This window comes from Lissotriton helveticus, chromosome 2_1 (assembly GCF_964261635.1).
Source record: "Lissotriton helveticus chromosome 2_1, aLisHel1.1, whole genome shotgun sequence".
Classification (NCBI taxonomy): domain Eukaryota; kingdom Metazoa; phylum Chordata; class Amphibia; order Caudata; family Salamandridae; genus Lissotriton; species Lissotriton helveticus.
The window spans coordinates 154,733,887-154,754,192 of record NC_136059.1 but is presented as its reverse complement, the minus strand read 5'-3'; the positions used below and the strand labels follow the sequence as shown (position 1 = coordinate 154,754,192).

Below are 20,306 nucleotides of genomic sequence, written 5' to 3'. Positions count from 1 at the left end.
ATTTGCGGGGAGTTAACAGTGTGTTCATTCTCCAGGAAGTAGTTGTTGATGGCTGTACTAAGATCTTTACGTGTTTTAGGGTTTTTGAAATACCAGGGGTTGATAGGTGCAACCCGTCCCACCTGCCTGTGATCTAGAACTATGTGTACCCATAGGGGGAGTGGTCAGAGATACCTCTGGCTAAATGTCGGATCTCATGGATGTCGTTAACCTGCGGAGCTGGGACAATGATGTAGCCGAGGCGTGAAAGGCTATTGTGTGCCCCAGAGTGAAAAGTGTGCGGAATCTTGTCAGGATTGTGTGTTCTCCATCCGTCCACCAATCCCATTGCCTCCAGGAAACTGGCGAAAGATTGCGTGGTGTGCGGGATCACGCAGGGAGGATGCCTATCCAATGAACCCGATGTTATTGAATTAAAGCTGCCGCCAAGAACGAAGTGCCCCTCCGGTAATGCTAACAGCACAGTGCTGAGGTCTGTAAATGTTGCCGACTGTAGCCCTGGAGGTGCATATATCGACATGAAGGTGATGGTTCGGCCCTCCCAGGTGCCCGTGACCCCGGCGTATCTGCCCCAGTCATCCACATGAGTGGACGCAAGTGATAGCGGGAATGACTTTTTTTTGCATGATACCCACCCCTCTGGAGTTGGACGCAAAACCAGCATGAGCTATCATTGAGTAGCCCCACCGATGCATAGCCCTGCATGTGTTACCTGTAAGGTGAGTTTCCTGAAGCAACGAATATCTGGAGATAGCCTCTTGATATGTTTCAATACCACACTTCTTTTAATCTTGTCCCCTAACCCGTTAACATTCCAACTCAAGATTCTAACTTCTTTGTTCCGTTTCACCCCATTGACTAGTATGTGGAGCGTAACTGCTTTTCGTGCAAATAGAGACTGTACCATCGAAACAATACAAAAAATAAGAACAACAAAAAACAACAACCCTTCCCAACAATGCCCCACCCTGCTCCCCTGCACTCTGGGCTCAGAACTACCCATGAATCTCAAATGCAGAGTGCCTGTCACCCAACAAGTTACTAAAAGAAGAAAATGGGGGGAAGCAGTAGTGCCCTGATGACCCCCTACCCTACCGGTACAAATTACATGTGCATGTTATAATATATAAGCAAAATCTAGACTAGCAAGTACTTTGGTATACTAGCTTACAGTTCGACGTGTCAAAGAATCCGGAGACCTTGAATGATGCTCAACTTATGGAAAAGGACAAAACCCTCGGCGACTGTAAGTAGTCAAAAATCCATCCGACACAAACAGATTTTCTGCTTTAATGATCGTTGGAGCTCCGTTCCGGTGAGGTCCTCCAGCTGTCCAACCAGTCAGATGCAACCTCCGGCAGATCAAAGAAGTGAGTCCTCCCATCGGCCTTGACTCGCAGATGCGCCGGGAAGAGCATCGCATACTTAAGGCCTTTCTAATGCAGCCTCCGTTTGACATCAAGAAAGGAGCGTTGACGCATCTGTACTGCTTGGGTGAAGTCGGGGAAAAAGGCATTTTCCGAATTGTCTACTTTGATTGGAGGGGCAACCCTAGCCGCCTGCAGAATTGTGTCTCTGTCCCTGTAATTTAGCAGTCAGGCCAGTATCGGACGAGGGGGGGCTCACGGTTTTGGGCGTCCCCCAGGCACTCTGTGAGCTCTTTCAATTACAAACAGCTTGGATAGGCCCTTTGGTTGCAGTTTTGTTGCGATCAGATTTTCAATAAACAGGTCAGTGGCAGGTCCCTCCGATTTCTCCGGTACGCCGAGAACGCGGTTGTTATTGTGTCTCGAGCGCCCTTCATAATCGTCCAACTTATCCTCAGCAAACTAACGGAACTCTTGTAGCTCCCTGATGTCAATTTGTAGTTGTGAGGTGTCTTCCACAAGACTCATGGCGGTGAGTTCCAGTTGCCTGACTTTGTCCCTGTACTTCGTGAGGTCTGCCCTAATCAGCGTCACTTCAGAGGATAGCGTGTCTATGGATGTGCGCACTTCAGTAATGGCCACCATCAGGTCCTTCATTGTGGGCTCCGCAGGGTCATGCTCCGCCCCACCCTGCTGCTTGTTGCCGATTCCCTTCCGCTCGGGCAGGTCCGCCCTCGGACAGGTGTAGCAGTCAAGTTTACTTTGCTGGGCTGCCTTCGTCCCCCTCTCATTGGCCATGATGGGAGCTTGGTCGGCACTACAGGCCAATTGCACGCTGTTTAGAGGTTCTGCCGTCGCGGCAGGGCGCAAACATAGGGCAACACAGGGCAACGAGCAAAGGTCACTTGATAGGATGGGGGGTGCTTGGAAGGTAGGTCGCCAGGCAGCTGCTGGTATACTGGAAGTGCAATGACTCAAGGCATGTGTATAGTCTGTACTCACAGCTATGGGCTCCTCCTGCAGATTGTCATGGTGTGGGCAGAAGATCATGCAGCCGGGGGCCAGTGTGCAGAAGCTGGGCAGTTGGAGAAAGTTCAAACTGGCAATGTCTCAGGGCCCGAGGCCACGCACAGGCACAGCGAGCTTCACCTCAGAGGCTGGCGACCGTACCAGGGTGCTGTAGGGGCCCACTGCTGCCCGCTGTGGTGAGTGCAATTTTACCAGGCCTTAGAGTAAGCAATTAGGGGGGCCGAGCACAGATTGTCATTGCTCCAGGGACCGACGTCCGTGGTGATGCAGAGGCAAGGCACTGCTGGCTGGAATGGAGGGCAGGGATTAACCCCGGCTCCCGATAAGCCGAGGTTTGCCGTTCTGATCGTCGGGTCCCGTCACAGCTGGGCTCGAGAAGCAGAGTTTGGGGCTGTGAGGTGGTGCGCAGACTTGAATCGCCCCCATGCTCAGAATGCCGCAAATTGTTGGCAAGATCCGCTGCGACGGATCGCGGTCCTCCGAGGGTGGGGGAGGGGGGCCCGCCGGCAGACCCAGCGTTTGCAATGGCAGGCGCACCAACGCGTGGGTAGAAGGCCCCAAGTTTCCGCCGTGATATCTCCGGCTTAGGACGCGGTCGGAAACCAAAGTTGCGGCAAATAGCACCGCTGCACCTCGGGTGCATAGATGTGGCACCGGAGATACGGATATGTGTTGCGGATTGACTGGGGAGGGAAGGGGGCCTCAGAGGAGCTCTAACAAGCAGCAATACTGCTTCGGCGTCTCACATTGGACCCTTAGGGTAGGACTATTTGAAATGCTTCAAGTTCGTATGCTCCGCCCCGGTGGTCATCCTACAAAAGGAACAGAAAAACCTCCCCACAACATAATCCCTTTGTCCTGCTCTCTGAGCAATTTTCACATCTAATGAAGGTGGATATTCTGTTGCCAGGTGACCGTTGCTTTAGGCAAGGAAAAGGTAACTTTCTGAAAGTATCTCTCCTTTAACAATTATCACAAATTCAAATTTACCATTACATTGGTTTTAAAATACCTTTCCTATAGAGCTGGCAGCCTTGCTACAGTGAAAATAGCTTTTGGGGATTTTTCAATGTAAGGATATGTGTAAAGTTACATTTCTACATGTCCTACTTTTAAATATCACACACCCTGCCATATGTCTTATAAAGCCTACATTATTGTGACTTAATATTTAAAAGGAAGGTTTTGATTTGTCAAAAGGTTGTATTATGACAAGCAAAATTGTTGTTTAAAACTTCCACAGCCAAGCCACAATAGTAGTCATGGTTGTACTGTCACTGAAGTGGATGGCACAATGGGTGCTGCAATCAACTAATGGCATTTAATTTACAGGCCCTGGGAAAATCACCAGAGACTTAGTGCTAAGTTAAATATGCCTTTTTTGGAGTACAGCCAATTTCAATATGTCTTAGGAGTCATAGTTCATAAACCGTGGCCTGGTTAGAAGAGTCCCAGTGCACAGAGTCAAAAACCAACAGCATCAGTGTACAAAAATGGGGGTAATGATGCAAAAAGAGACCATTTTCTACAGTGAGTTATTGTGGTCCCTTTAGTGGGTGCAGCAACCAGTGGGTGCAAAACCAGTGTTATTAGGAAATGCGTCAGTGTTGCACCGTTGGCAGGTTTTGTGTGTTAAGAACCTTGCCATGCTCTGCTGTGGATTGAACTACATGGATAGGATGTATGGAAATATCAGATTAGTGCTGGTATTTCCAGGTGGCATTCTCCAACTATGAGGGGGGGTAGAGAAACTCTGAAAGCCCCTTCAATATGTGTAAGGAGGATATGTGAAAAATAATTAAAACTTGGATATCTTGTAACTAAAAAGTGCTTTCTGCCTGTGAGTGCAGGCTGCTTTTGGCTTTAAGCCTAGAAGGGATCAAGCACAGAGAAACTACAGTGTACTGCTATTCTGTAGAGAACATCTGTCCGCAATCCATGTAAAAAGGAGTGCTCTTCTTGAGACAATCCAAAAAATCTGCCCTTTTATGCTCCTCAGTGGCTCTAATTTTTTTTTATTTTTCAGAAAAATGTAAAAGCCCAGTCACAAGATGGTCATCACTAACCCTATCTCCCTCCAAACTATGGTACGACCGTGGAGAGAGGTCACAAGTGATGTGCTCTGAGGGGTACCTCCCTTCAACATCTGTAATAGAGTGCAGACAAAAGGGTCAAAGTTCTGCCAGTGAATGGAATGTGATGGTCAGCTGCATCCGTAAGTGGGCCTTAAATGTATGTACACATTATTGTTTTTTTTCATAATTTTTTGTAAATATTTTTTTTAAACTCTTTTTTATTAACATTGCTCAAAAACCATGGTTTACATGAATCACTTGTGTTTATACATGGTGAGGTTTCGATATTACAGCAATAATGTTTACAAGAGGTAGGAGACTGTACATCGTTAATGGCTCTCCGGGAGTAATTTCATAGCACAAAATATTATCCAAGAAGTCTCTTAACCCGGTTCCTCCCATCCATCCACCACTCCATCCCGTTGCAGTTGTTGCGCATCACTCTCCCACCGGCGTCGCTCTTTGGCGCCACCATGGTGCTCATACTTTTTCCCATTTTTTAACACAACCCCTACTCTTATCCACTGTTTCTTCAGCCCTCTGGCACCAGTCAAGATCCTGTTCCCACTCCTCTAATGACGGAGGCGAAGGCGCCACCCACCCTCTGGCAATTTTCCTTTTGGCGATCCCAGTTGCAAGTGCCAACCATATTCCTATGTATCTGGGCCAATCAGAGTCCCCTTTAATCATCAAAAGAAGCAATTTTGCGTCCATTGAAACGTCACTCCTGTCACCCTAGACGTAACATATGTGACTTTCCGACAGTATCTAGTAATTTCTGGACATTCCCATAGAATATGTAGGAAAGTTTCCTTCTGCTGGCAACCCCTGATGCACAATGTTGTTGGAACCGTGCCCCAGGTATATAGGTGTGTACCGGGGTAATATGTACGAAGTAGTATCTTAAGCTGTACTTGTCTAAATCTGGAGAAAATCGCAATCTCGCTTGAGCTCTGTATTGCCTCCTTCCAACCTCATCATCTATGCTCCCCAGGTCTTTTACCACGTCTCGTGCAGGGACAGCAGAGGGTCTGGTATGTTGTGTGTCAGCTCGTGGTATATCGTAGATGTAATTTTCTCAGGAATGGGATCGAGTAACAACCTATCCTCTAATGGGGAGTGATCCGGGACATGGGTACCACTAAATGAGTTTTGATCCCTATGTATTAGACGATAACACTAGATGAGTCTGTTCTTTAGCTCTATATGTTGGAGCCCAATCAGAACTTAGCACTTGCACTTTAAATTAATCACTCTCACTATAGTTCGCTGTCATGTGAGCAAGGCACCTGAGTGCCGAAACGTTATGAGGAAGCCGGCATGCGATTAAAGAAATTTTGAGCACCGCAGAATTTGGTCCGTGCATTGTGTTCCTTGTGGGAGCTGTGACGAGCTGCTGCTGCGCAGGGATAACTTTGGACTTATTATATATATATATATATATATATATATATATATATATATATATATATATATATATATATATATATATATATATATATTACCTACTGGCGGTCGCCAGTAGGTATATATAGTTAGGATTTTTTTCCTATGGGATTTTTGAAAATTCTATGTTGAATAACTTTGGCGTTTGAGGACGGAATTGGCTGAAATTTTCTGGAAAATGGAACATTTTGTTTCTGAGCAGCCCCTGAAAATTTGGGGGGATTTCGTCAAGCGGGGGCCGAGAAAAAAGGGGGGTCCCAAAACGTGTTTTTAACATTGAGTTTTCCATAGGGCGGTTGGACTCACTTTTAGCTCGATCGGCTGAATGGATTTCCACGAAACTTGGCAAAATTGTAGGGACTGGTAGCCCGATGTGCCTTTGCTATGTCTCAAGATATATGCTCCAGTGGTTTTTACGAAAATTAACTTTGAAAAATATATATTGGGCTATATTGGGCTATATATATGTTGGAGCCCAAATGTAGCCCAATGTAGCCCAATGAAGCCCAATGAAGCCCAATGTAGCCCAAAGATGGCCGCCAGAGACAAAAAAAAACAAATGTAGCCCAAATATCAGCCAGATGTAGCCCAACTATAGCCCAGTGACAGAATGTCCCAGAGTGTTTTAAAGAACAACTAGAACGCTAACAGTCTTACTTATGACAAAAGTATGGCACACCTGAAGTCATCTTGATTGGAATAAAGTGGTAACACTTAATACATTTAATTTGAAAAGGAACAAAGCAAGGGGTTTCAATTTGCCATAGAAATGTTATATATATATATATATATATATATATATATAATATATATATATATATATTACCTACTGGCGGTCGCCAGTAGGTATATATAGTTAGGATTTTTTTCCTATGGGATTTTTGAAAATTCTATGTTGAATAACTTTGGCGTTTGAGGACGGAATTGGCTGAAATTTTCTGGAAAATGGAACATTTTGTTTCTGAGCAGCCCCTGAAAATTTGGGGGGGGGGGGTTTGTCAAGCAGGGGCCGAGAAAAAAGGGGGGTCTCAAAACGTGTTTTTAACATTGAGTTTTCCATAGGGCGGTTGGACTCACTTTTAGCTCGAACGGCTGAATGGATTTCCACGAAACTTGGCAAAATTGTAGGGACTGGTAGCCCGATGAGCCTTTGCTATGTCTCAAGATATATGCTCCAGTGGTTTTTACGAAAATTAACTTTGAAAAATATATATTGGGCTACATTGGGCTATATATATGTTGGAGCCCAAATGTAGCCCAATGTAGCCCAATGAAGCCCAATGAAGCCCAATGTAGCCCAATGTAGCCCAAAGATGGCCGCCAGAGACAAAAAAAAACAAATGTAGCCCAAATATCAGCCAGATGTAGCCCAACTATAGCCCAGTGACAGAATGTCCCAGAGTGTTTTAAAGAACAACTAGAACGCTAACAGTCTTACTTATGACAAAAGTATGGCACACCTGAAGTCATCTTGATTGGAATAAAGTGGTAACACTTAATACATTTAATTTGAAAAGGAACAAAATAAGGGGTTTCATTTTGCCATAGAAATGTTATATATATATATATATATATATATATATATATATATATATATATATATATATATATATATATATATATATATATATATATATATATATATATATATATATATATATATATACCTACTGGCGGTCGCCAGTAGGTATATATAGTTAGGATTTTTTCTCTATGGGTTTTTTGAAAATTCTATGTCTAATAACTTTGGCGTTTGTGGACGGAATTGGCTGAAATTTTCAGGAAAATGGAACATTTTGTTTCTGAGCAGCCCTTGAAAATTTGGGGGGTGTTCGTCAAGGGGGGGCTGAGAAAAAAGGGGGGTCCCAAAACGTGTTTTTAACATTGAGTTTTCCATAGGGCGGTTGGCCTCACTTTTAGCCCGAACGGCTGAATGGATTTGCATGAAACTTGGCAAAATTGTAGAGACTGGTAGCCCGATGTGCCTTTTGTAGGTCTCAATATATGTGCTACAGTGGATTTTGAGAAATTAACGTTTAAAAAAAGATATATATCTGTAACAGCGGACCGGGCAGCGCTCTGGTTCGCGGACTTTTCGCGCAACGGAGCTTTGTGAAGCGAAGCTGATTGGTTCTCCGGCGTCTGTCAACATTCCAAACAGTCCGTAGCGGCCGCCATCTTGTCTCTCGGTAGGATCGAGAGACAAGAGGAGGCCAAAGCGAAGGGGCAAATGACCATAAGGGGGAATAGTAGATCCTCGCTGACCCCCTACGTTTGATGTGGAGGTTTTAAAAGGGCTCCGCGGGGCAAAAAAAAAAAAAAATAATAATAATCGAACGGCTGAATGGATTTGCACGAAACTTGGCAAAATATTAGGGACTGGTAGCCCGATGTGCCTTTGCTAGGTCTCAATATATGTGCTCCAGTGGATTTTGAGAAATTAACGTTCAAAAAAAGATATATATCTGTAACAGCGCTCCGCTTCGCGTACTTTTCGCGTTACGGAGCTTTGCGAAGCTGATTGGTTCTCCGGCGTCTGTCAACATTCCAAACAGTCCGTAGCGGCCGCCATCTTGTCTCTCGGTAGGATTGAGAGACAAGAGGAGGCCAAAGCGAAGGGGGAAATGACCATAAGGGGGCATAGTAGATCCTTCCTGACCTCTTAGGTTTGATGTACCATTTTGTCAAGTTTGGTGTAATTCCGTTCAGCCATTCAGGCTGTAGACGTATGTAAATGTCCTATGGAAAATTGCATGGGGAAAACACATTTGAAAGTGTTGAAATTTAGAACCAATTAAAATGTTACTTTGGTTTTGTATTTGTGTGTGATGAAAGTTAATTGGTTATGTATATATGTCAAATGAGAGGAAACCACAGCCATTTTGTGATACTACTGTCTGAGGTACATTTGTGAGGAATTTTGGTGGTGAATTTCTGGTGTTTGATTTACACAGTACTAACACTTCTGCTACTTTTAAAAAGGTGAGTTGTTAATTTGTAAGGGGAACTATGTTGTACACTTGAAGATAATTTGGAAAAATGTTTTCTGTTATTTATTTGCAGTCCTTCTGTTATACTAAATACTTGATGAAGTTAGTTTTATATTATGTATTACTAAAAACGATAAATGAAAGTGATTATTTTTTCTGCAATTTACAGCAAGCAATTTCAAAATAAAATGGCTCACAATGAAGAGACCGTGGCAATTTCTTTTGAATTGTCCACTACATTGATTGAAATTGAGAGTACCAATAATGAAATATTGTCACAAGGAGGACATGACTTGTATGATCCATTAGATTGATTGAAATGGACAGCACCAAGAATGAAATATTGTCACAAGGAGATGACTTGAATGATTCCACTACATTGATTGAAATTGAGAGCACCAATAATGAAATATTGTCACAAGGAGGAGATGACTTGTATGATTCCATTAGATTGATTGAAATGGACAGCACCAATAATGAAATATTGTCACAAGGAGGAGATGACTTGAATGATTCCACTACATTGATTGAAATTGAGAGCACCAATAATGAAATATTGTCACGAGAAGATGACTTGAATGATTCCACTACATTGATTGAAATTGACAGCACCAATAATGAAATATTGTCACAAGGAGGAGATGAACTTGAATGATTTTTTTGATCAATCTCTTGATGGCGAATTTATCGAGTGTTTTGGAGACCATAGAGTTACAAGAATCATCATTGGAGACTTTTAATGAGGTACATTGCTGATGAGGACATGTTACTAGTTCTTTCAAATTTAGAAAATTCTGAAGAATAAATTTATATTTAGAAATCAAAAATTGTTTGAGACATTATTCATTTTTATTTTTAATTTATGAGGTTGTAGCGAAGTGATTGTAGTATAAAATGAGACTTATAGTATAGAGTGCAACATTTTTATGTTCATGGTAAGTTTACTCATATTTACTTGCCTTCTGCCACTATATTATCTCCAATGTGTATTTGACATCTCTTCTTCATCTCCGGCCTCCTTTCTCTCACTGTGTGTCTCCGATGCATCTTATCGCTGTTATTTTGTGTAATTACAGAAGAGAGTAAAATAAAATAGTTCGGAACGTGAAAAGGGGGCAAAGTAGAGTACTCCTCACCCCCTAGGCCTTTTTAGGCGGTCCCAAAAGGATCAGTTTCTGCTTTCCTGAGAGATTATGGTATGAGTTCCATATACCACAATAACTTGCATTACAACATGCAAGATATCTATCTCCTATTACCATTTTTTGGAGATATTCGCGCTAAGCGCGAATATCTCCAAAAAGTAACACCTGCCCTGAGCAGTTCTTAGCCATGTTATCCAATGGGAGGTGGATAACATGGCTAAGAGCATTTAGCTCGGTAATGCATGAATATCGCTGAGTTTTTAGCGATATTCATGCATTGCGGCCGTTTATTATCGCATTTGCGATAAACCTTGATAATAGCAAGGTTTATCTTCGATAATTTCTGACGATGCTTAGTGGTAAAAAATTGGTTGGTAAGCATCGTTAGCGATAAATATCGCTTAACTTTGGTAATATGCCCCAACGTCTGTTAACGTTCGATTCGAAGGAAATGAGGAAGTGTTGAAAAACATTGTCTGCGCCATCTTGCCTTTTTGAAATGCCACACTTTTGTCGTGCACGGCAGCCATTTTAGATGTCTTGACCAGACCCACTCTCTGCACGCTGTCGATTCGTAGCATGGCTCCTCACCCACGCAAGCATCTTCCCTAGGCACTGGTCACCACCGCTCTCTGTCTTATGCATGGGCAATAAACCTCCCCCCATCTGCGCTGCTCTTCCCTGAGAATCACACTCTGTGCCCGCCCGACACCTCCTTTCGCCCTATTCACTACCGCACCCTCTGACACTCCTCTTTCTCTGTGTCCGATTGTCCAGGCTATCAGCTAGCCCTGCAGATGTTAGTTTATGGCCCCAGCTGTAAAGAATGACCCCTCTTCAAAGGAGTTATAGTAGATCAAGGCCCACACCCGATGAGATCCGTCACACCACACGTGTTCCTACTATCTGAAAACCATCCTGTATTGTGATTGGGGAGGGGACCGAGCCTGAAGCGGAAGATTCCAGGAATGACTCTTTGTACATCAAAGTTTTTACAATTATGTGTCACATTAAAAATATATAGCACTCCAACAAAGTAGTAGGAATATAAAACTTTAATAACATATAAATATATACAAGAAAACAAAAACAGTAAAAACATTTAAACAACGAAGAGACCGTGGCAATTTCTTTTGAATTATCCAATAGATTTATTGAAATTGACAGCACCAATAATGAAATATTCTTGTCAGTAGCGGTCTGTTGTGCGAATAGTTCCAAGGCAGCAGAACGCGCTGAAATCTAGATGGCACGAAAGTGATGTCTAGTAAGTTGCCGCCCAGCAAAAAACGGCGTGGGGCGCCGCGGGGGTGAGTGAGTCCAGTAGGCACCACAGCTATTCTTACCGGCATTGCAGAATTACTGCTGGGGACAATGCCTGTGCTGTAGCAGGGTCACAGCAGAAACAAAAAGGGATTCTGTTGAAGATGTTGTTGGTTTTCAATTTGAAAACAGTTCTGGTGTCAACTGCTATGCTAATGTAGTGGTTAATGTTTTGTTTTCTCTAGAAAATGTAAAAGAGGGGGAGGCAGTCCAAAGTTCCGTTAAAAGGGCAAAGGAAAGGATCGGTGGTTTGAACTATCAGTCAAAAAGGGGAGGGGGTGCAATAATTTTTCCTACCGGGTCACCCTGTGCTTTCACCGGAAGTGAGGTCTGCAGGATTCTAGTAATTCAAAGTGAGGCTGGCGCCAGCATGGGAGCGCGACGTCCCGCGGATACAGTTTCGTCACTCCACGGGCGATCATGGCAGTCATTCCCCATCGGGGGTCGGAGACTCCCGCGGCTCCTCTAGAATTTTCAAGGTCGTGGAGGACTACAGTGGTGGAGTCAACCAGTGACCGGGCCATTTCTTTTGCTGGGCCCGCTCTTGCCAGGTCGACCGCCATTTTGAGAGTTCGGCAGCTACCGGCGATCGCGGGGTCACATGAGCGGACGGGCTCCACCCTGCCGGGCGAGACGTTGCAGCATGGCCACAGTGGAAGAACCCTTTTCCGGGCGCCTGGAGCGCTGAGGGTGCAGCTGGGAAGCCTCCACCTGGGGAGGCAGGAGAGGCCTGTTCGCACCGTCTCTCCCTCCCAGTGCACCCCACGGCGTCTCGCTTGAGATTTGTTATGGCCGGACCAGGCGATGAGGACGAGGGGGGGGGGGGTCGGAGGCATGTGCAAGACATCCCCCCCCAGTGTTGTCGCAGCCATTATAAAAGAAAGAAGTGTCCCGTCCGTCTTTGGGCCTGGCTTCCGGTGGATGTCGGCCGGACGCCCCTGGCTCTGGCCCCATGAACGGGTTTCTTGGTTTATCGGCTGCAGCCGGATCCCGTCGGCCTCGGCCCCCCGACCGTTGGTGGCCGGACCGGAAGAGCATGTGGCGGGACTACCTGCAACTCTCAAGGGCCACCGCGGCCGGACTGGGAGAGAGAGGGGAGGGTCGAGGAGACATTCCCCCCCCCTGCAACTGTTCAGCGTTGTAAAGGCAATCCCCTGGCCGGGTCCCGCTGGCCTCGGCCTCTCCTCCGGCTACACCCTACGTTAGGATCTCCTGGCCGAGGCGTGGCAGCAGGACCTGCCTTATATGGGCTGCTCCCGGCTGGGCGTAGCCGGAACCCTGCCCCACCTTGGAAGTTTCCAGAGTGGGGGCGGATGTTCTACTGACTTGCATTTTCCCTAGTCTATCGATTTTTTTGGCGTGGCAGGCGGTGGGACAGCGAGGGGTGATTTGGTTTCTCTTACTGTTTTTCTGGTCTCTCACCACTGGCATATTTTAACGTTTTCTTGTTTCTAGGACATTAATAGGTTTTATCATTACGTTATGTTATCGTTTCTTTGTTCGTTGTTTAATAAAAGTTCATGTTCATCAGTGGCCTACTGATTTTCGTTTTCCTATTTTTTTCTTTCCAGGTTGTTTCATGGTAAAGTTTCTGTTAACAGGATACAGTGATCACTTCGTTATTATTGCATATGTCCTTTTCACTAGGGGTGCTCTCTGGTCGGGCCAGATGACGTATCTCTAGTAAATGGTCCGGGTGAAAAAGGTGCATCAATCAGTGGGGAGTAGATAGGCATGACAGATTACAACGGGGGAGAAAGGTCCGCATTACGTACCCTTTCACTACTTGCAAAGATTTTCCTACGTTTATTTGCAAACAGGGAATACCTCCAAAAAGAACTAATTCCCAAACAGTCAATGTTCGGACAATCAATCAATCAATGAGGAATGAAATAGGTACGACGTGTTAAAGGCTTGCGTTACCTACCCTTCACTATCTGCAAAGGGAGAGAGAATATTCCTATTCTTCCTCGTTTGCAGGTAGAGAAGATCCTTAAGAGAATTAACTTCGAACAATTCAATGCTCGATTGAAACAATCAACAAGGGGTACTGTGAACACAAATGAACGCCGCTTATGTACATACGCATTGCTATTTTCAACAGGTTGTTCCTAATGTTTCTATTTTAGCGAGGTCAAAAAGAGATCCCATTAGTGGCCTACTGATTTTGCTCGATTCCTTTTGTTTTTTTACACGATTTTTCGCTATCTGCAAAGACTAAACAGAGTATTGCGACTCTGTGCTTGTTTGTAAATAGAGAATGAACCAAAGAGAACAATCAATCAAATGGAGAGAGAAGCAGGCACGACGGATTACAAAGGGGGCAAAGGGCTGCGTTAACTACCCTTCACTATCTGCAAAGAGAGAGTACTCCTAATAGAAATGAGGGGTGGGGGGCAGCATTCAAAGCAGATCAGTGTGCATAAACACGAAAATGTTTTTACTTACCACGTACTTGACATTCGACAGCTTATGATATTTGCTATTAAAAAACCATTGAAATTCACTGAAAAAACCATAGGTTATAGACCATATATAGTTAGGAATTAGCATTTACAAAACCTTGAAAATTCACTGAAAAAACCATAGGTTATAGACCATATATAGTTAGGAATTAGCATTTAAAAAACCTTATTTTACTCACACAAAACCATTGAAATTCCATATATAGTTAGTTGCACTAACTATATATCGCGCACCCGCAATCCACTGCTGATCATGTCACATATTACATCATTCATGACATGGTCAGTGACATCACTGATGACATCACTGATGACATCTCAAATGACATCACTGATGACATCACTGATGACAACATCCAGTGACTGTATGTTTCTGTAAAGTTAAAATATATCTTACATATTGAAGAATGAGTGGATGTATAAGTGTCTGGATGAAGGATTTAGTAGGTGCGTGACTGACTGTATGAGTGAGTGATTAAATGTGTCTCACTGAATGCATGGGTTAGTGACTAAACTGTCTTAATTTGTGCATCATTATGTCTGTTGTTCTGTAAACTGCTGCATGTGTTGATCATTAGCTATACGAGAGGCTATATGTGTTATTAATTGCTTGCCCAAGTATTTCTATGGGAGATTGAGTTTGTGTGGGGGTGGCTGGAAGGTGTGTGACTCTATGCATAGATGTGTGAACAGTTTATTCACTAGGTGTATGAGTTCAAGAGTGCATGTGGAAACAGCTACATGGGCAGTTGACTGTGTGCATGAGTGTATTGATGAGTGAATGGATATCTCAATGCTACATGTCATAATAAGTACATATGTAAAACACAGTACATGTGAGAGTTGGCATATATAAATAACTGTGCATGAGAGCCACCGAATGAGTGAGTGGTTGTATCGATCATTGTGAACTTGTATCAGGGATTGTATAAGAGAGTAAATATGTGTTAGTATATGTTTCAATAAGTAAGGTGTGTTTAACTGTATAGTTGAAGAAATGGAGATGAGATTGTTTCTTTGCATGACTGACTGGGTGTGTGAGTAACTCCATGGATGAGTGGAAGTGTGTGAGTGTCTGTATACACTGAGTGTATCTAAGGTTATATTAGAGTCTGAAGAGGTTTATCGTATTAGCACAAGAATGATGTCAAATGAGATGTCATCAGTGATGTCATCAGTGATGTCATTGGAGATGTCATCAGTGATGTCATCAGTGATGTCACTGACCATGTCATGAATGATGTAATATGTGACATGATCAGCAGTGGATTGCAGGTGCGCGATATATAGTTAGTGCAACTAACTATATATGGAATTTCAATGGTTTTGTGTGAGTAAAATAAGGTTTTTTAAATGCTAATTCCTAACTATATATGGTCTATAACCTATGGTTTTTTCAGTGAATTTTCAAGGTTTTGTAAATGCTAATTCCTAACTATATATGGTCTATAACCTATGGTTTTTTCAGTGAATTTCAATGGTTTTTTAATAGCAAATATCATAAGCTGTCGAATGTCAAGTACGTGGTAAGTGAAAACATTTTCGTGTTTATGCACACTGATCTGCTTTGAATGGTGCCCCCCCCCCCTCATTTCTATTAGGAGTACTCTCTCTTTGCAGATAGTGAAAGGTAGTTAACGCAGGTCTTTGCCCCCATTGTAATCCGTCGTGCCTGCTTCTCTCTCCATTTGATTGATTGTTATCCAAGTATTTACTGTTTTAGAATTAGTTCTCTTTGGTTCATTCTCTATTTACAAACAAACACAGAGTCGCAATACTCTGTTTAGTCTTTGCAGATAACGAAAAATCGTGTAAAAAAAAAAGAAAAGGAATCGAGCAAAATCAGTAGGCCACTAATGGGATCTCTTTTTGACCTCGCTAAAATAGAAACATTAGGAACAACCCCTCATGACAAATACAAAACTAGTGAGATGAACTGAACTCCACACAATGATGGCTGCAAAACAGCTCGGCTCCGCCACCCACCCCGCCCAAAATAACGATAAAGAACGGCTGCCATGATTGGTTGCGGAATGACCACGACGGAGCTACGAAATGGTGCTGCTCTCATGCTAACCCCAGCTTCAGTCTGAAACATCCAGAAACACTGTAGACTACCAATTCGATCAGTTCCGGTAGCGCCCCAATGTAACCCGGTAGAGAAGAACTAGCTCTCCCCTCTTTGACTGATGGTTCTTGTTGCCTGTCCCTTCTGTTGTCATTTAACAGAACTATTTAGCCTGCTGAAAGGGGTTGTCTTCCGACCGCTGGTTGGTGGAGACATTTTGACTATATTCTGTACCTGCGTTGTCGCGTAATGCGTCATATGACGCGACGCGTTAGCGCATCCGGAAGTCATCCGGGGCGCGCAGCGCGTAACGTAAGCATAACAAGTCATGTGACTTGTTAATAAAACTTTTCATTGGTTCATTTTACTTTTCTTATTGTAATGATGAAAGGCTTGGTCATATGACCTAAAAATTACGCTTTTCATTACTTCCGAACATTATTTTTTCTTAAATATATGTTATAATGTTCCAGGCTAATGTACTTTCCCGGAAATTTTACAACTGTCCTGCAAGTAAAATATATTCTTTTTTCGAGAAAAAGAGCGTTTCTTCGTCCCATGACGGAGCCGTTGAGCAAAAGAGGGTCGACCTGCTGTCTTAGTCGCCGATACGCCTGAATATGAGATTCTTATCGATCACTTTATGTTGCAGGAATAGAAAACACAACAGCCCTTGACCATTTATCTTTACTGCGTTCCTTCGTATTATACCTTTTACCCTTCATGTAATTGGTCTGCTTTATTTCACTTGCCTTTTAATGATTCTAAAACAGTCACTATTATTAAAAACTTTACCAATGTATATACTACTACCATGTTTTCTTTTAAAAACCTTTATTGAGAAAATTTCATTATACAAATACGAGCCTATAACCACGTGGGCCTGCCACAGAGCAAACTGTAATCGTATATGATGAATAGACATTTACACTGTAGAGGAACGTAACGGGCGGGCCATTAGGTTGCAAGAACTAAGGTGTCTAACAGTTACGGAATCGGTGGACGTACATTTTATAATTAAAATACGACAGGGCCAGTTACAATAAAATTATCTAGATATACATTTGCGGGCAAGTACCATGGGTGACGTTAATTCGAACTTTCAACAGTACAGTAATCAATAACACATCAGAACTTAATATCAATAGGGATGTCGAAATATTCAATCAATTCTCGTCCCCGCCCGCCATGTGCTTCAAAACTGCATACGTATCTCGTGATTTCAAGGTTCTGCAACCAGTACACAACAAGGAGTTACGAGTCCCATTTATTCTGGCGCCATTTTGGGCGAGGACGGGCAGGTCCAGGATATAGTCAAAATGTCTCTACCAACCATCGACTATGATGATGTTCATATGCTGTATTTATTAGAGTAACACTCATCTGTCCACATGAAATTAATTTGACACAATCTAAACATGTCATTTTAATCTTTCCAAAGTTCTTCTAAATATTTGGGACCGTTTCCCTTGCCTCTGAAGCTCTCAGTGCCACTTCTTTGATGAATGTACTAGCAGGTCAGGGGTTCTCCTCCAAATCTCTCTTTTATGCAGCACTATAATTAATTGGTGCCACCTCTCCATATGACGATGCATGGTATAGTTACCACAACTATATTTTTTTTCGGTTCCTCTGGAGAGTTCATCGTGGCAGATGAAGCGTGTAACGTACCGGGCATTTACCTTTTTTTGCATGTACAGGAAAGGAAAAAAAAATCGAGCGTCCGAGTTCTAAGGTGTCCCAGGGCCATTTTGGTGGACCAGGCCCAAATCCAAAGAACAGCCATCTCACAGGCTAATGGGGCGACCCACGCCGAGTTTCAGCATTGTAGGATGACCACACAAGTACAGCAACTTGCTAGACATCACCTCGGTGCCATCCGGATCTCGGCGCCCCACTGCAGATGAAGTGCCTCTCAACTATGAAACCACCACGGTGACATCCGGATCTTGGCGCGTTGTGCTGCCTTCGGCCTATTCGCACATCGGTCCGCTACTGACGCCATCTCACAGGCTAATGGGGCGACCCACGCCGAGTTTCAGCATTGTAGGATGACCACACCAGTACAGCAACTTGCTAGACATCACCTCGGTGCCATCCGGATCTCGGCGCCCCACTGCAGATGAAGTGCCTCTCAACTATGAAACCACCACGGTGACATCCGGATCTTGGCGCGTTGTGCTGCCTTCGGCCTATTCGCACATCGGTCCGCTACTGACGCCATCTCACAGGCTAATGGGGCGACCCACGCCGAGTTTCAGCATTGTAGGATGACCACACCAGTACAGCAACTTGCTAGACATCACCTCGGTGCCATCCGGATCTCGGCGCCCCACTGCAGATGAAGTGCCTCTCAACTATGAAACCACCACGGTGACATCCGGATCTTGGCGCGTTGTGCTGCCTTCGGCCTATTCGCACATTGGTCCGCTACTGACGCCATCTCACAGGCTAATGGGGCGACCCACGCCGAGTTTCAGCATTGTAGGATGACCACACCAACTTGCTAGACATCACCTCAGTGCCATCCGAATCTTGGCATCTCAACGCCTAGTGGTATCTTCCATACAAAAAATATTGTTACGCTGCCTTTGGCCCCATTCGCACATCAGTCCGCAACTTAGACATCACCTCGGTGCCATCCGGATCTTGGCATCTCAGCGCCTTGTGGTGTCAGTCAGAAAATATTGTTGTGCTGCCTTCGGCCTATTCGCACATCGGTCCGCTACTGACGCCATCTCACAGGCCAACGGGGCGCCCCACGCCGACTTTCAACATTGTAGGATGGCCACAGAAGTGCGACAACTTACTAGACACCACCTCGGTGCCATCCGGATCTTGGCGCGTTGTGCTGCCTTCGGCCTATTCGCACATCGGTCCGCTACTGACGCAAACTCACAGGCCAACGGGGCGCCCCACGCCGACTTTCAGCATTGTAGGATGGCCACACCAGTGCGGCAACTTGCTACACACCACCTCGGTGCCATCCGGATCTTGGCGCGTAGTGAAGCTGCAGCAGCTGCAAATAAGCTTCAGACACTGTTACAACCGCTGCTCAGAACTCTCAACTATGACACCACCTCGGTGCCATCCGGATCTTGGCGCGTTGTATTGCCTTCGGCCTATTCGCACATCGGTCCGCTACTGACGCCGCCTCACGTGCCAACGTATTTTCTCCGCATTTTATACCCTATGCCGCATAACAGGTCATGTGACTTGTTTATAAAACTTTTCATTGGTTCATTTTACTTTTGGTTTCCGAATGATGGAAGGCTTGATCATATGACCTAAAAACAACACTTTTCATTGGATGAAAACTTTTTTTTTCCCCCAAACGATGAAAGCCCCACCTTGTTTCTGGATGTTTCAGACTAAACTGGCGTCAGCATGAGAGCACCACCATCTCGTAGCTCCGTCGTGGTCATTCCGCGAGCAATCATGGCAGCCGCTCCCCACCAGAAGCCTGCAGGAGTCGGGGCCCCCAAAACTTTTGATGAATTCTCAAGGCGGAGGGGACGCTTTCGAGAATGGGGTCCAAGACCTAGCAGACAAGCGTCCGATTTCCAAGGTGTCCCAGGGCCATTTCAGTGGACCACGCCCAAAAAGGAAAGAGCCTGCCGCCATTTTGAGAGTCCTGTGGCAGCCGCCTATCGCTGCACCGCAAGAGTGGGCGCAACTCAGCTGAATGGCGGATTTTGACACAGTGGACCAAAAGCGGACGGAATGGCAACTGAAACAGTAAAGGGGCGCCCCACTAAAACAGATGAGACTCCACCTGGAGAGGCCCGTTCACGCCGCCTCCCCCGGGGCGCTCCACGCCGTTATTCGGAGCAGCATTGTAGGATACCAAAACCAGTGCGGCAACTTACTGGACATCACCTTGGTGCCATCGTTCTGCTGCCTTGGAACTATTCGCACAACAGTTTGCTACTGATGACCCACCCCCCGCGACGCCCCACGCCGTTATTTGCTGGGTGGCAACTTACTAGACATCACTTTCGTGTCATCTAGATTTCGGCGCGTTCTGCTGCCTTGGAACTATTCGCACAACAGTTTGCTACTGATGACCCACCCCCCGCGACGCCCCACGCCGGAAATCTGGACGTTGTGCTGCGTTGGGACTATTCGCACAGCCGACCGCTACTTCGTTGTTTTTCTCTAAAAATGTTTATATGTTATTACTATTTTTGTTTTCTTGTATATATTTATAAATTATTAAAGTTTTATAATCTTACTACTTTGTCGGAGTGCTATATATTTTTAATGTGACACATAATTGTAAAAACTTTGATGTACAAAGAGTCATCCCTGGAATCTTCCGCTTCACGCTCGGTCCCCTCCCCAATCACAATACAGGATGGTTTTCAGATAATAGCAACGCTTCTGCTGTGACGGATC

General features: G+C 44.6%; 1 pseudogene across 1 annotated transcript in view; it reads left to right on the top strand.

Moving 5' to 3' along the window:
• The window catches only part of LOC144817818 (uncharacterized), a 316,434-nt pseudogene that overhangs the window by 40,564 nt on the left and 255,564 nt on the right, over window positions 1-20,306 (top strand). Inside the window, exon 2 of the transcript XR_013606986.1 lies at window positions 4,423-4,611. The product of XR_013606986.1 is annotated as an uncharacterized LOC144817818 (transcript). The remainder of the gene's footprint in view (window positions 1-4,422; window positions 4,612-20,306) is intronic.